Source organism: Callospermophilus lateralis, chromosome X (assembly GCF_048772815.1).
Source record: "Callospermophilus lateralis isolate mCalLat2 chromosome X, mCalLat2.hap1, whole genome shotgun sequence".
NCBI lineage: Eukaryota > Metazoa > Chordata > Mammalia > Rodentia > Sciuridae > Callospermophilus > Callospermophilus lateralis.
Window position 1 is genome coordinate 6,885,803 of NC_135325.1, and position 15,227 is coordinate 6,901,029.

Below are 15,227 nucleotides of genomic sequence, written 5' to 3' on the forward strand. Positions count from 1 at the left end.
GAAAATGTACAAAAGGACTTATTGGTTAGTGGTAACCTAACCTATAATTAATTACCCTAACCAATGGATAATCCTAGCATAAAAGTGACACTTGAGGTCTAGTCCTGGCTTTAGTGCTAGTGACTATGATTTTGTAAAAACTACTAAACTTTCTCATTAACTGTTCTATTAAATAATTGTAATACTGAGAAAAGCACACCATCTCTTGGGGGTTCTTTCTAAGAATGCATCTCCACAATCTAATCAAGAGAAAAAGGATGAACCCAAATGAAGGGACATTCTACAGAAAAACTAATCCGTATTCTTCTGAACTGTCAAGGTTAGGAAAAACCAAGGAACTATCAGATTTGGGGAGTCTGAGGAGACATGACAACAAATGCCACATAGAATTTTGGATTGAATACTAGAAGCAGAAAAGGAATGTTAGTAGAAAACCTGGTGAAACACAAAAGTAGTCTAGACTTAACAGTATTGTACCCAAGTTTAAGTTCTGAGTGCTGATCATTGTGCCATGGTTATATAAGTTGGTAACATCAGGGAAAGCTGAATGAAGTGTATATGGGAACTCTCTGTACCATGTCTGCAACTATTCTTTAAGTACAAACTTATTCCCAAGTAAAAAGTGAAAAAATAACATTTAAATAATATCAAGAGAAAATTAACCATTTTGTACTGGGCCTGCAAATTATGTAGCCAGTCCTGTGTGGAAATATGATATACAGAGAATGGCACAAAACCCATTTCTTGAAATATAATGAAGCAACAGCAAAATGATTCCAATGAGCCTGAGGGGATCTTGGAAGGAACAGAGATGAAAGCCACTCAATCCAAATGGCTCAGGCCAGGAATGTAAGAATGGCTTTGGGTGAGTGGCTAAAGACCACATAGGACAAAGGTACATCTCAGCTGATGATGGCTAAGGAAAATGATAAGAATCTGACTCTAAAACCTCTACACAGTTTGGCATTGTATAAGATCCCTAAAACTTCAAAGCAAGTATGGAGAAGAAGATGAAATCACTCATCCATTGCTATTCTACCAAACCTACCTCCATCCATGCCATGGGTTGTTTCCTTGTCTTCCAAGAGAAATCAAAAGCCTCAAATGACCAAGGTTAAGTTTCTACTCCCAGTGCATGGATCCTCAAAATAGAAATTAAGTTGTTATAGAAAACTAAAGTTATACTTCCAGCCCACCTGTGTCTGTACACTGAGATTTGTACCTGTCACCCAGTGACCTTCCAAATGATTTTAAACCCCATTTAGTCCCATCCTTCCAGATGTGGAACACCTATAAAAACTTATAGTATATAATATTACAATAAGAATGTATTTATATATATTAATTAATAACATACGTAAGCTCTAGATTGATTGGCAATATTTATGTACCGGTGTTGATTCTGTTGATATATTCACAGAATCGAAAACTTGAGACTTAATGGGTTAACTAATTCCTTGAGATTACCAATTGGTCCATCTCACAGGAGATGGGCAGATTATTTTTCAGCATAGTATAAAAGGTCATGAAAATTTGCTTGTTCTTGCTTATCAAGAAAGAAAGCAAACATTCTAGCTAGTATCACATCTATGATATTGGCTGAAAATGTTATTAATATAAAACACTGTAGATAACATTCGTAAAGCTTCCGTAAAATGAGCTCATTTTTTAAAAAACTGAAGCATCAGTAGAAAGAGCAATTCAAATGTTTATTGATGATATTTATTTGAAAGACAAATGTTGAAGATAAGTGTATTCATCAAAAGCAAGTCATATTAACAGACATTTATTGGGTTAACACAATAACAGGATTAACCTAAAAAATTTTGAAGACATTGAGGGTCCAATTTGATTTAAAATAAAATGAAAATATCATTATGAAATTTGTTTTGCTCAATCAAATGTCATTTTAAAAGATGTTATGTGATCATTATGTTTCAAATCATGGGAACTGTTTTGAACACTTTTTTTTTCCCAAATAAAGGGCATTATTGGGATTAGGAATATAGCTCAGTGATACAGTGCTTGCCTAGAATATGCAAGGCCCTGGGTTCCACCCCAGTTTCACAAAAATAATTTTTAAAAACTAAAATAAAGGATGTATTCTAAACTGTGCCATTCAACACAGCCACTTTTTAATTGTAAATTTATTGTGTATTTAATTTTAAACTCAATTAGTTAAATGGGATAAAACTTTAAACTTAGTTCCTCTCATCAGCCACGTCTCAGGTGCTCAATAGCTGCATGTGCCTGCTGACTACCACACTGTATAATGTAAATTTATTTTATTTTTAAGTTTCTCGTTATATATGTTTCCATTTTTGTGGAAAGTTCTATTGGACAGGGCTGTTCTAAGTAACTTACACAAGCAGTCACCATAATAGAGCTAATCACATAAATCCTGAAAAATGTTTGCAAATGTAAAATTTTGTTTTTGTGGCTTTGCTTCTAGTCTGAGGAATACTTCAGCTACCAAAAAATACAACTTCAACTTGAAATCTGAACTTACAATTTGAAATTTATTCTTGCCAAATGAATAATTTTATTTTCCTTAATTTTACTTTTAATTGATAAATAATAACTTTATATCCCTACCACTGGGGGAAAAAAAGGGAGAACAAACCCTTAAAAATAAATCTTTCCTTCTGGTGGGGGGTACTAGGATTGAATCCAGGGCCTTGTTCATGCTAAGTATGTGCTATACTACTGAGCTATCTCCCCAGGCTCCTAAAATAATTCTTTTATATCTTACCTTCATAAAGTTATCCTGTATTTCACTAAAATATTCTAAAAATTGAATTTAATTTTCAAAAGATGTATCATAGGAAAGCACATTCTATAAATCAGTCACATAAAAGCATCTTAAAATATCTCACATCACAAAAATAAGATGTCAATTTTCCCACAAATTATAGCATGTGACTGAGTGACTGGTGGACATGATTTCTATTGAATTGCTTTCTCTATTTTATCAAAAAACTGAAGTTACTTAAGGTCAGTTAGTTTAAGTCTTACAAGGAAAAAAATTGCTTACAATTGCTTGTTAGGCTGAAAGATTCAAGATAGCATTACAATTGACAAAATATTTCTTAAACAATGAAATTACACATATTTCCTATGACTATGACATTCCAGAATTTTCTTAGGGCCAAGTGCAGTGGCACACACCTATAATTCCAAAGAGTTGGAGAGCCAAGGCAGAGGATCGCAAGTTCAAGGCCAGCCTCATCAACTTAGCGAGACCCTCAGCAATTTAGCAAAAACCCTATTTCAAAATTTAAAAAGAATTTTCTTCAAAATAAGGGATTTAGGTTAAAAATAAAGTCCTTCATGAGCAAAATGAAATTTTAAAAAATTTCCAATAGTCCCACCAATATCCTTTAAGATCACTTTTATCTAATTAAATTTCTGATCAATATTTTCTTTCATTTAAACATTGTTAAAATTTAAAGATATATGCACTCCAAATAGTAGAATATATCAGTAAAACACGACAAACATATGAAAACCTTCACCCAGACACTTTGAAAACGAAGAATAATGTCAGTGTCTGAATTTGGTTAGATTTTTATTGTTCATAGTGACATATTCTTAAATTAAAATCACTTAGGAGGAGACGGAGAGTCCCACCTTGAGTGAACTTCTTTGACAAAAAACAATGATAATTAAAAGAATGTTATTCTTATTAAAAGTAAATCAAAAGAACATGGGTCTTGTCTCTGGAAGGCTTTGGTCAAACAAATGTGATACCAATCCTAGGATTTTGATGGATATATAAGAAAGCCACTTTGGGTGTTTTGTACATATGTAAACCATATCTCCCTTCTAAATCAGCAGAGTTCACACCTAAGCTCTGTAGTTTCAACTCACTTGGCAAATACGGAATGTCTACTACAAAAAACTTACTAAGCAAATTGTGATTTACACCTCCAACTATAGCTCCCTACCTATCTATCTATATGTGCTTTACTAATGCTCAGATTTTGCCTATCATTAAGTGCTAAAGCATATTATTATTGTTGTGCATTCAAACAGCAAAGAGAATGATTTTTAGGGAAAAGTTTCCTACTATTCCCTCAATCAGAGATTTGTGGCAGCATATTGCCAATCACTTTGTCCGGAGACAAAACATTCATATCTTCCTACTGCAATTCAGCAACCCTTGCAGGCAGAAAAAAAAGCTTGGCCATTTCTTCAGGGATAAATGCAAAACTACTTTGTTGCTATAATAGGCTAATTTGGGAATTATAACTTGGGGAACTTATAGAAAGATCTAACATTTTAAACAAAGTGGGATGGTTGATGTTTAAGTGCTTGAGTCGGTGAGGTCAGAATCTCTTTGCTCTGACTCTGTCGAAGAAGCCACTGCTGGAAACTTCTGCGATTTGGCCGTGGACTTCTTTAAGTCATGTCTAAGACTTCGGATACAGCTGTTGATGGCTGTCACACACAGCTTCCAATCATATCCAGTTTCCGATAGATCACATGTCTTATAGTTGTCCTGGAGAAACTCTGGTGGTAAAATTCCAAAACAGAACAATTATTTAAAAATCACTCCTCAGAGAAATTCATTCATTCATTTATTCACCCTTAATTCTACTGCTTTTCTTGTGTTGGGGGTCAAACTCAGGATTTCATGCATGCTAAGAATGCACTTTACCAATGAGCTATCCCCAGCCTAGGGTCTTTAAGACTTTCACTAATTAAATCAAATGGACTACAACCATTATTAAGTAAGCTGAACAAATCTTCTAATCTAAAGGGATAATACAAAATAGTACTATCCTTAAAGCACATTTACAATAATCTCCCATGATCTTGCTCTACCTACACAAATAGAAATCTTCTACTGCTTTAAGTACCCAAGATCAACGTTTTATTATTTTTTTTATTTTTATTTTTTAAACTGCGGATTTAACCCAGTCCTACTTAACTACTGAGCCACATCCCCAGCCCTTTTTTAATTTTGAGACAGGGTCTCACTAAGTTGCTTATTAGTCCCTTGCTAAGTTGCTGTGGCTGACTCTCAACTCAAGATCCTCCTGTCTCAGCCTCCCAAGCCACTGTGATTACAGGCATACACCACAGTGTTTGGCCCTTATTCTTAAATATATCAAACATACATCCCATTTTCTCAAATAAAGGTATTATAAGCCTTTGTAATGCACAAGAGGCTGTGGTGTCTTCAGTCTTGGAGACACAAGAAGTTGTAACTGCTAACTTTTTTGCTACTGCTAGATTTATCTCCGACAAAAAAAAAATAAGGCTTTTGGGATCTTGCAATTAGAGGAAGACTTGAATAAGAGAAGGTGAGAGAGTGATACCATTCAAGGAGCACTCTTAGAGATAAGTGGGAGGACAGACAAAGGGAAAGACAAAAGAGATGCTTATTTAGAAGAGCAGAGTTGCCCTAGATATTTTTAGATAATTACCTCAGTGCCTTTGAGCACTTAGGATAGAATCTGGTGATCTCTACAGGTTGGCATTAGTTGGTGACATAAATCTCAATTGGTTTTCAATAAGATTAATTGGCTGCTAAATCAGAGCAATGCATTAAGACAGCATATCCCATTTTTTTAGCAAGGCATGTGTCAAATTTAATAAAAGGCTTTCATACCCAAAGGACTATCTGATAGGTCAATAGTAGCCTGAAAGGAAGATTTGCTGGTAGGTCACTGGATTCGGTATCAGGCTCATTAGGGAAAGGCTTATCCCATGTGCCTATGACAGCAAAGTTGGGATGGATAATTTACACACTGGAAGACAAATACAGCACTTGCAAAGCTCACTACTTGGCAAAGGGCCAAAATGGGTTGCTGTTTCCCAAAATGTGTTCTCTGAAACACAAGTCCTAAAAAGAAGTTTCTTGGGGAAAAGGTTCTGATTGGGTAAATGGGGAATGTGATGCTTTGGAGTTAGTCCCCACTTGGGGATTTACACTGCCCATGAGCACATTAAATGCTCTGAAAAATCACAGTCAAGATGCCTCACAGCAGCAACTTTCACTGATTGAAAGGTTATAGGTGCAGCTGTGCTGCTGGGGCACACAAATGAGGGAGGTGTCAGTGCATAAAACAACAGAGGGCCAGGACTGGGGAGACCTGCTGGGCTTGACAGCCAATGGAATTTAAAATATGCTTTAAAACTGAGGGTCCAGCAGGGGCGGTAGCACATGCCTGTAATCCCAGCAGTTCAGGAGGCTGACGCAGGTGGATTGGGAGCTCAAAACCAGCCTCAGCAAAAGCAAGGCACTAAGCAATTCAGCGAGACCCTGTCTCTACATAAAATACAAAATTGGGCTGAGGATGTGGCTCAGTGGTTGAGTGCCCCTGAGTTCAATCCCGGGTACAAAAAAAAAAAAAAAAAACTGAGGGTCCACTAGATCCTTGGGGAGTTTGCCAGTTTAAAGTCTTTCCTGACCATCTAACTAAAAAGCACTTTATTCATGAAACACCCATTAACATGCAGCTGTCTTTAGGAAACACAGTTTGGGGAATGCTGACCTAAGCTGACCTAATTGAACAAAGTGTAAGAGAAATAAAACTTTGAAATACTATACTTAGGTTAAACATAGAAATAGCGGAAATGGTAACAGCCTAAATACTAACAATATAAATACCAAGTAAATGTCATTATTTAGAAAAAAAGACCTAGGGGTCTTAGGTGACCATAAATTTAAAAGTATCAAATGCCATTTTAAGATTCATAAGTAATAATGCTACAGTTTCTGGGTTGACTTGAGCACATTTGAAGGCTGTTACTGAATCTGATCATGAAGAATCAGGGAAACATTTAGGTAAAGAATTACAGAAGGAAATAGTGATATTTAACTATAAAGGCATAAGATTTAAGAAGGAAAAGATTAAGTAGAATACCTCCTCTCTAACCTTCATGATTCCATGTGGAGAGATCTCCACACTGGAAAGTCTAGAAGAATTGGACTTGCATGATTCAAGAATCAAGACTCGAAAATCATACAAGCTGCTATTTTTATCTTCACCTGCTTGATTCAAGAATCTGTCTCTCACTTTGTTTTGAATTTGAAGGAGCATGAAGGGGGAGGGGATATTATCTCCCAACACTCCAGCAGGAAGTAATAGCTGTCTTTAACTACTTGAAGGCCCAGCTTGTGAAGTGACTTGATTGACTTTACTGAGCTCTGGAAGCGATATCTAGGGCATGTGTGTGACTTATAGGAAGGAACATTTTGCATCACTATAAGGAAGAACTTTCCTATAAATTGAAACTCTTTTGAAGTGTAGTGAATTGAGAAAGAAGGCACCTCATCAATGCAAGAATTTAAGCCCAGGGTAGATGATGTCAAAGCTAAGATGGGAATTCCTGCTCTGAGAGGGATGTAGTATTAAAGGGCCTATAAAGTACTTATTGCTAAGATTTTACAGTTCTATCATACAGACATGGAAGGAGTGAGGGCTGTTCCCCAATTGCAAATCTGTAGCCTACTAACTTTCTCCATATCAACTATTCTCTAGAGTCCTCAGGTGGTACTGAATCTCTCATGACACAGTTCCTTATATAAAATCTATGACTAGTGGACATAGTTACCTTTGACTACCATGTTCCCCCAAGATATCAAAATCTTAGGATAAGAAATGTTATTAGAATAGAAGAATAAATTGGTTTATTCACTCAATGGGATAGTGATCATCAGTTAAAATGTATGAACAGGTCTCTAAAACATAAATGTTGAATGATTTAAAATATGCAAAAGAATACATACTGTATATCTCCACTTATATACATCAAAACAAATACAGAATATTATATATCATTTACGGATCTATTAACATAGGTAGCATGAGAATGATATTTCCAACTGCAGGGCTGTGATTACTTCTGGGGAGGAAGAGAAGGAACAGGGATGATGGGCTTGGAGTCTTAATTATATCAGTAAAGCTTAATTATTTTAAAAATGTCTATATTGGCAATGGGTACACAAGGATTGATTATATTATTACATTCTTCTCTGTACATCTCAGGGTGTTTGAAATAGTTTATGATGAAGTGATATTTTCATAGATTACATCAGAAGCCATAAGCTCAGGCCTTCCTCTAGTGCAGGCATCTCTTCTCATCTCTGGTCACTCAACCTTTGTTCTGACTCTTTCAATTCTCCGAGTTCATTTTACACTTAAAGTGAAATATGCTTTCTTGTTTGCTTCCAATCTTTGGGACTGGCTTTGCCCCTAGGGACAACAATGACTCCACTGTTTTCTTTCTGCTGAAATAACTCACGTGACTGACCTTCTACAAAGCAATAGAAGTTTTGACTTTTATGGGAAATCTGCTAATATATGCCCTATGTGAACAGTATGTCAAATTCCTGCTGAATATTTTTTATTGCAGGAGACATCTTGATTTTAATAAAATTCGATAAGAGATAAGATGAAATGCACAAAGAAATGTTTTTCATCAATTTTTTTTAAATTACAGATATTAAAGAACTTTTAAAGTCACATTTTCCCTCACATTAAAAATATTTAATTAGATTCCAAATGCAGTGGCACATGCCTGTAATCAAAGAGACTCAGGAGACTTAAGCAGGAGGATCCCAAGTTTGAGGCCAGCCTCAGCAATTCAGCAAGACCCTGTCTCAAAATTAACCCACACCTAGGTTTAATCTCCAGTACCAGAAATGTTTAATAAGAAAGACACTATATCATCTATAAACACATTAACTTCCAAATTAGCTAAAACCCATTTTTTACCTTAAGATAAGAGGAACTGGATTTGGGATTTTTTTCCTGGTGGGTCAGCTCAGTGATGTTCAATTATAAGTTGTAAACAATTACTGGGTTATAAAATCAATGACAGTAGTGCTTTTTAAAGAAATGTAATAGAACAGAAAACACTGGAATGCAACTCTCATGAAAAGAGTAAGTATTGCTTCTGAAACTTTTGCTTCATTTTTAAGAAAAAAAACACACATATATACACACATATGTACTGAGTCACCATGTTAGATGTATTTCTTACTATGGGTTGCATTAATTTTTTAAAAAATATTGTTTTAGTTATAGATGAACACAATATCTTTATTTTATTTATTTAGGTGGTGCTGAGGTTTGAACCCAGTGCCTCACACGTGCTAGGCAAGTGCTTTACCACTGAGTCACAGCCATAGCCAAACAGTAAGTTTTTTAAAGGTTAAAAAAAAAAACAGGTCATATGACAACAAAAGGAGCTGTAATCCAGGTTTCTTTGGAATAAAACACCAGTGTTGTTCCAATGTACTGGATATGAAATCGTGTGGTATGAGGAAGGAACCAAATGAAATCAGGTGGGGTTCAGAGCTATGCTTTGTTGGGTACCAGTGACACAAATAAGAAATATTTTTGCTTCCCGTTTTGTCCAAATTTAAGATTTCACAGAAATGATTTTGAAGCTTTCTTACTTCTTTTATATATGTCACAGAGACTACACTATGCTAACATACTAGGAAAAAAATAGCAAATTAGCCTATTGTGGTATTGTTGACACTTCTGTAATTTGATAAAGATGAAACTTTTCAGCTTTGACACACACACACACCCATTTTTGTGGTGCTGAGAAGGGAAACCAGGGCTTTGCACATGCTAGGCCAGTGCTGTACCACTGAGGTATCATTCTCAGCCCTAGCTTCAGCCTTGAGCCCCAGTTAATGAAGGTGTTTGAGTATCTACATCCCTGGCAAGCCAGAGCAGGGAATTAAGTCAATAATCCCTTTCCTGTACTAATAGGGCCATTTAAGGCAAGGCAATTAGCCCTAAGAACACAAAGGCAAAGAGAAATACAATTCATGAACTTTTTGTTACCTAACGAGGTACTTTGGACAAGCTCCATCTCTCTTTAAAACATATACAAACTGAATGGATTCTTCCTAACCTTCTTCTCTAACACAAGTGACTCACATTTATTCTAACACTCTACATGTAACTAACCTCGGAGAGCATTAATCCTATTGGGGTTAAGGGCACACATGCCACGCCCCACACTGCCATAGACATTACTTCTGATCAGCACTTCTTCTGTGAACAGGTTGCGAATAAGGTATCTGGCTGACAGCTCTGGGCGAGGCTTGGCTCTTGCCACCTCCATTACTGAATGTGGTATCTGTATATTTCTAGATGGATTTCCAAAATATCCTAGAAGCAAAAGAAAACAATGTCAATTTCCATGGCAGATGTTAGGTTGCATTTATTTTAAAAGGCTCTGAAAGAAAGTGATTTTTCTAAAATTTTCGGCTCGAGCATTTGAAAGGTTAAAAGAATTAAAGCCTTGGGCTAGGGCTGTTGCTCAGTGGTACAGCACTTGCCTAGCATGTTTGAGGTACTGGGTTTGATCCACATAAAAATAAACCACCACATAAAAATAAACAAATAAGCTAGGCACAGGAATGCAAGCCTTTAAACCCAGCAGCTCAGGAGGCTGAGGCAGGAGGATCACGAGTTCAAAGCCATCCTCAGCAATGGCAAGGTGAGGCGCTAAGCAACTTAGTGAGACCCTGTGTCTAAATAAAATACAAAAAGGGCTGGGAATATGGCTCAGTGGTTGAGTGCCCCTGAGTTCAATTCTCAGTACCCCCACTCCAAAAAAAAGTCAACAAACTACAGATTTAGACATCTTAAGAAGCAAGTTAAGCTTATTTTTATTTTACTCTATATCTTAATTGTCATCATTTCTTTACAGTTCATAGTGATTAAAATTTAATGTTCTATTTTGCATAAAATACAGAATTATTTGTTGTTGAAAACATATTAGAGAAATATTCTTACAAGTCAACAAGCATGTTTTTATCTTGGAACATCTGTCATTTAATAGGTGGCTGTATAAATTGTTAAATCATCCAGATTCAACATACAGCAAGAGAGATTATTTAGAAACTCACTCAGTGGGTCCAAGGACTTAACTCTGGAAGATTAACCTACTAATATTTATCAAGGGTCAGAAATAAAGTTAATACTTTAACCTAATAATTCAATTTCTAAGAACCTAATAAGATAATCTAAATTATAAAAAAAAAAGTCACCCAAATGAAGATAAATTTTTTTGTAGTGTGATTGATGATCTATTTCCCCAAAACCCTCAAACCAAAAAACAAAGAGGGGATTAGATAAACACACTGGGATACTTAACTCAATGGGCTGTCTTAAACTTACTAAGAGCAATAATTATGAAGAGTATAGAATCTTGAGAAAAAATATATACATATCATGTTAGAGGGCAATTATATAGAGAGACCATAATGTTTAAAATGCTCATAAGAAAAAGAAAACTGAAAGAAAATGTAAATGGCCACAAATAGTTTTTTAAGGTATATTAATCATGAGAGCTTTTTTTACCCCCCTTTTTAATAGCTTCCAATTTTTAAAAATAGAATAGTATAACAACCTCACACAAACTGTGGTGGCTAACTGTCTTACAATGCACTTAGTTGCCCTATTCCCTGTTATAGCAAAGTCAGGGTTAGAGACCTACAACCCAAGCTCCCAAATTGAGATCCTTTATCTTTCTCAAAAGTTTGGGGCCACTCTGGATCCTGCCTACTACCAGAAGCTCAGTCATAGAAAAAAGAACAGATAAAAATTTTTAAAAAAGAAGCTCAGTCATTTTTCACTTTCTTTAAATATAAGAGCTAATTGTCAGATGATTTTTATTATTTAATTTAGCTAGTCTGGACAGAGTAGATTAAAAAACAAGACCAAAATATATATTGTGTGCAAGAGATTCATCTTACAGGCAAAGGCATCCACAGGTGTTTCAAAGTTATCCCACAGGGAAAGGATACAAAAATATATTCCATACAAATGGAGACAGAAAGCAAGCAGGTGTAGCTACTCTCAAATGTGACAAAAAAGACTTCAAGCCAAAATTAATCGTAAGATACAAAGAAGGTCACTTCATACTGGTAAAGGAAATAATCCAATAACATGAAATAATGACAGTATCTAATCCCCAAATGTCAGTGTATCTAATTATATTAAAAATACTACTCATATAAAGACTCAAATGGCTACTTTCATGTAAAACTAAAAAGAAAAAATAAAAATGCAAAAAAAAGTACTGAAACATTGCAAAGAAAAAAAGAATATAGTATTTCTCACCACCAGTGAAATTTCACATCCTATAAACCACAAGAATGGGATCCCAATTAGAATACATTATACTCCATGTGTGTATAATACATCAATATACACTCTACTGTCATGTACAAAAAAAGAAAAAATTTTATTGTTTTTTTTTAGTTGTCAATGGACCTTTATTTTGTTTGTTTATATGTGGTGCTGAGAATCGAACCCAGTGCCTCATACGTGCTAGGCAAGTGCTTTACCACTGAGCCACAACTCCAGACCCATGGAACAAATTTTAACAAAGAAAAAAAAAGACTCAGATGCATCCCAATACAATAAAACTAGGCAATTTCATCACATCTCTCTTACAGATAGGTAATCCAGACACAAAATCAGTAAAGACTCTTCAGGCCTAAAAAATATTATCAATCAAATGGGAACTAACAGACATTTACAGAGTACTTCAACCAACAATTGTTCAACTTACTTTCTTCTCAGCTGCTTATGGAAACTTCTCCAAAATAGATGATATTTTAGGATACAAAACAAGTCTCAGTAAATACTAAAAATTATATAATTGCTTGTATCTTATTAGATGATAATAGAATGAAATTAGAAATCAACAGAAAGAAAAAATGTAGGAATTACATAAATACATAGAGAAAGAATAATACACTTTTGAACAATGACTAGATATAGAAGAAGTAAGGGAGAAATTTAAAAATTTTTAGAATCAAAGAAGAATAGAGAGTCAATATATCAGGATCTCTGAGACACAATGAAGGTGGTTTTAAGAGGTAACTTTATAGCTATACATAACATGGTGCCTATAATTAAAAAATCAAAAAGACCTGAGCTAGGTGTTATACACATAGAATCCCAGGGACTCAGAAGTCTGAGGCAGGATAATTCTAAGTTCAAGGCCAGCCTTAGCAATTTAGTGAGAGACCCTGTCTCAAAACAAAAAAATACAATAAAATAAAAAGGATTAGGAATGTAGCTCAGTGGTAAAGTGTCCCTGGAATCAATCCTCAATACGAAAACAAACGAACAAACAAAAACAGAAAAATTCCCAAATAAATAACCTTCAGTAGAATACTACCTGGGATCTTGTTCAGACAGAATTATTGAAGTGATATATATTTATATTCTGTTTTTTCCATTATAATAGTACTCTAACTGCTGTATTTGTTAAGGTTGTGTACTGTGGAAACAGACTGACTAAATCTTTAAAAAAAATTTAATTGGTGATTATGATTATATACATAATAGTGGGATTCATCATTACTTATTTGTACATGCACATAATTTGATCAATTCACTCCCTAGCACCTGCCCTATTCTTCTCCATCTCCCTTACCTGATCTCCTTCCTCAACTCTACTGGTCTCCCTTCTATTTTCCTGAGGTTCCTTTTTTTTTTTTTTTTCCCGGTGGTACACAACAAAACCCAGGGCCTCACACATACCAGGCAAGTGCTCTACCACTGAGCCACACCCAGCCCCTGAGGTTCCTTTTATAAAATTCTTTTTCTCTCTAGATTCCACATATGAGAGGTGACATACAATCCTTGACTTTCTGGCTTATTTCGCTCAACACTGTGCTATCCAGTTCCATCCGCAATGATATCATTTTGTTGTTCTTTACGGCTGAATAAAACTCCATTGTATATATAACATTTTCTTTATCCCTCTATCTGTTGATTGACATCTAGGCTGGTTTCATAACTTTGGTCATTGTGAATTGTAAACATGAATATGCACAGTATGCTGACTTTTTAGGGGGAAAATGCTGAGAATGGTTATTGCTGGATCATACAGTGGTTCCATTCCTAGTCTTTTAGTTTGTTTTTTTTTTTTTTTCTTTTGGCAGTGCTGGGGATTGAACCCAGGGTCTCATGCATGCTAGGCAAGCACTCTGCCACTGAGCCACATCCCCAGACCCTCATTTCTAATCTTTTGAGGAATCTCCATACTAATTTCCCATAGAGGTTGTACCAATTTACAATCCCACCAGTGTTCCTTTCCCCCACATCCTCACCAGCATTTTTTATGATTTGTGTTCATGATGATGTCTCATCTAAGAGCTTACACTAGTCAAAAGTCAGCAAAGGGCTGCTCTCCACAAGAAAAGTAAGAAATGAAGCTTAACGTTAAAAAATTATGTTTTAGAACTAGGCATCTCTATTTCATTAGCTCATTAATCCAACATTTGAAATTCACACAGTGCTTCAGGAGAACCAGTGTACTATCAATGCCTTCAGTTAGCATTACTGTTCTGCTCAAAATTCCCATTATCTCTTGTTTCTGAGGCAGTTGTCTGCTGGAGCAAATGAGAACTGCCCTTGCCACCATCACCATTCCTTCCATCATTCAAGTTTGCAGACGCTGGTATATCGGGGTTGGCAGGGTCTTTATTTTTGTCTACAGTTTTGGTATCTATAAACCAAGTCCCACAGGGAAGAAATATTACATCTGCCAACTTCTACCAGGCCCCCTAGGTTAATAGGGAAGCAACTACCTCTAAAAAGGTGGGCTGACACCTTATGAATACTGTGTGCCTCAATACTATCTGAAAGGAAACTGAGGTGTGGATTCTCCCTTGACTTGATTCTCCCATGACTCCCTGTTCTCAGGGGACTTGTTAGCTCTGTCTAATGGAATGAACAATAACTGCTGGCACAAAATAAATATGAGATATTATTTATTCTATAAATTAACAAGTAAATGTGCTTCTTAGGGATGACAACTTTTGGGCTTTTGTTGTTGTTGTTTTGGTTTGGTTTTGGGTGGGGGGGTGCTTTTATTTTATTTTTTTTAATTTATATTTATTTTTTAGTTTTCGGCAGACACAACATCTTTATTTGTATGTGGTGCTGAGGATCGAACCCAGGCCGCACGCATGCCAGGCGAGCGCACTACCACTTGAGCCACATCCCCAGCCCGGGGGTGGGGGGGGTGCTTTTAATGCTTTGTTTTCTCTTTCCCTGGTAGCTTTCAAATCTGGCTGTACATCTGAATTACCGTAGGGATCTTTTCTCAAAAAGCAAATGTGCTGGGTCTGACCCTTGACAAATTAAACCAGAATCTCTGGTGGTAGGCACGGGGAGCTCAGACATGAGAAACATTTTTTAAAAGTGTCTCCTGTGTTTCTAATA

At 35.8% G+C, this 15,227-nt stretch overlaps 1 non-coding gene across 1 annotated transcript; it reads right to left on the minus strand.

Annotated features, from left to right (window-relative positions):
• Positions 1 to 13,936: 13,936 nt before the first annotated feature.
• On the minus strand, positions 13,937 to 14,008 carry Trnaa-agc (transfer RNA alanine (anticodon AGC)). The gene has a single exon. It is a non-coding gene; the product is annotated as a tRNA-Ala (tRNA).
• Positions 14,009 to 15,227: the final 1,219 nt, after the last annotated feature.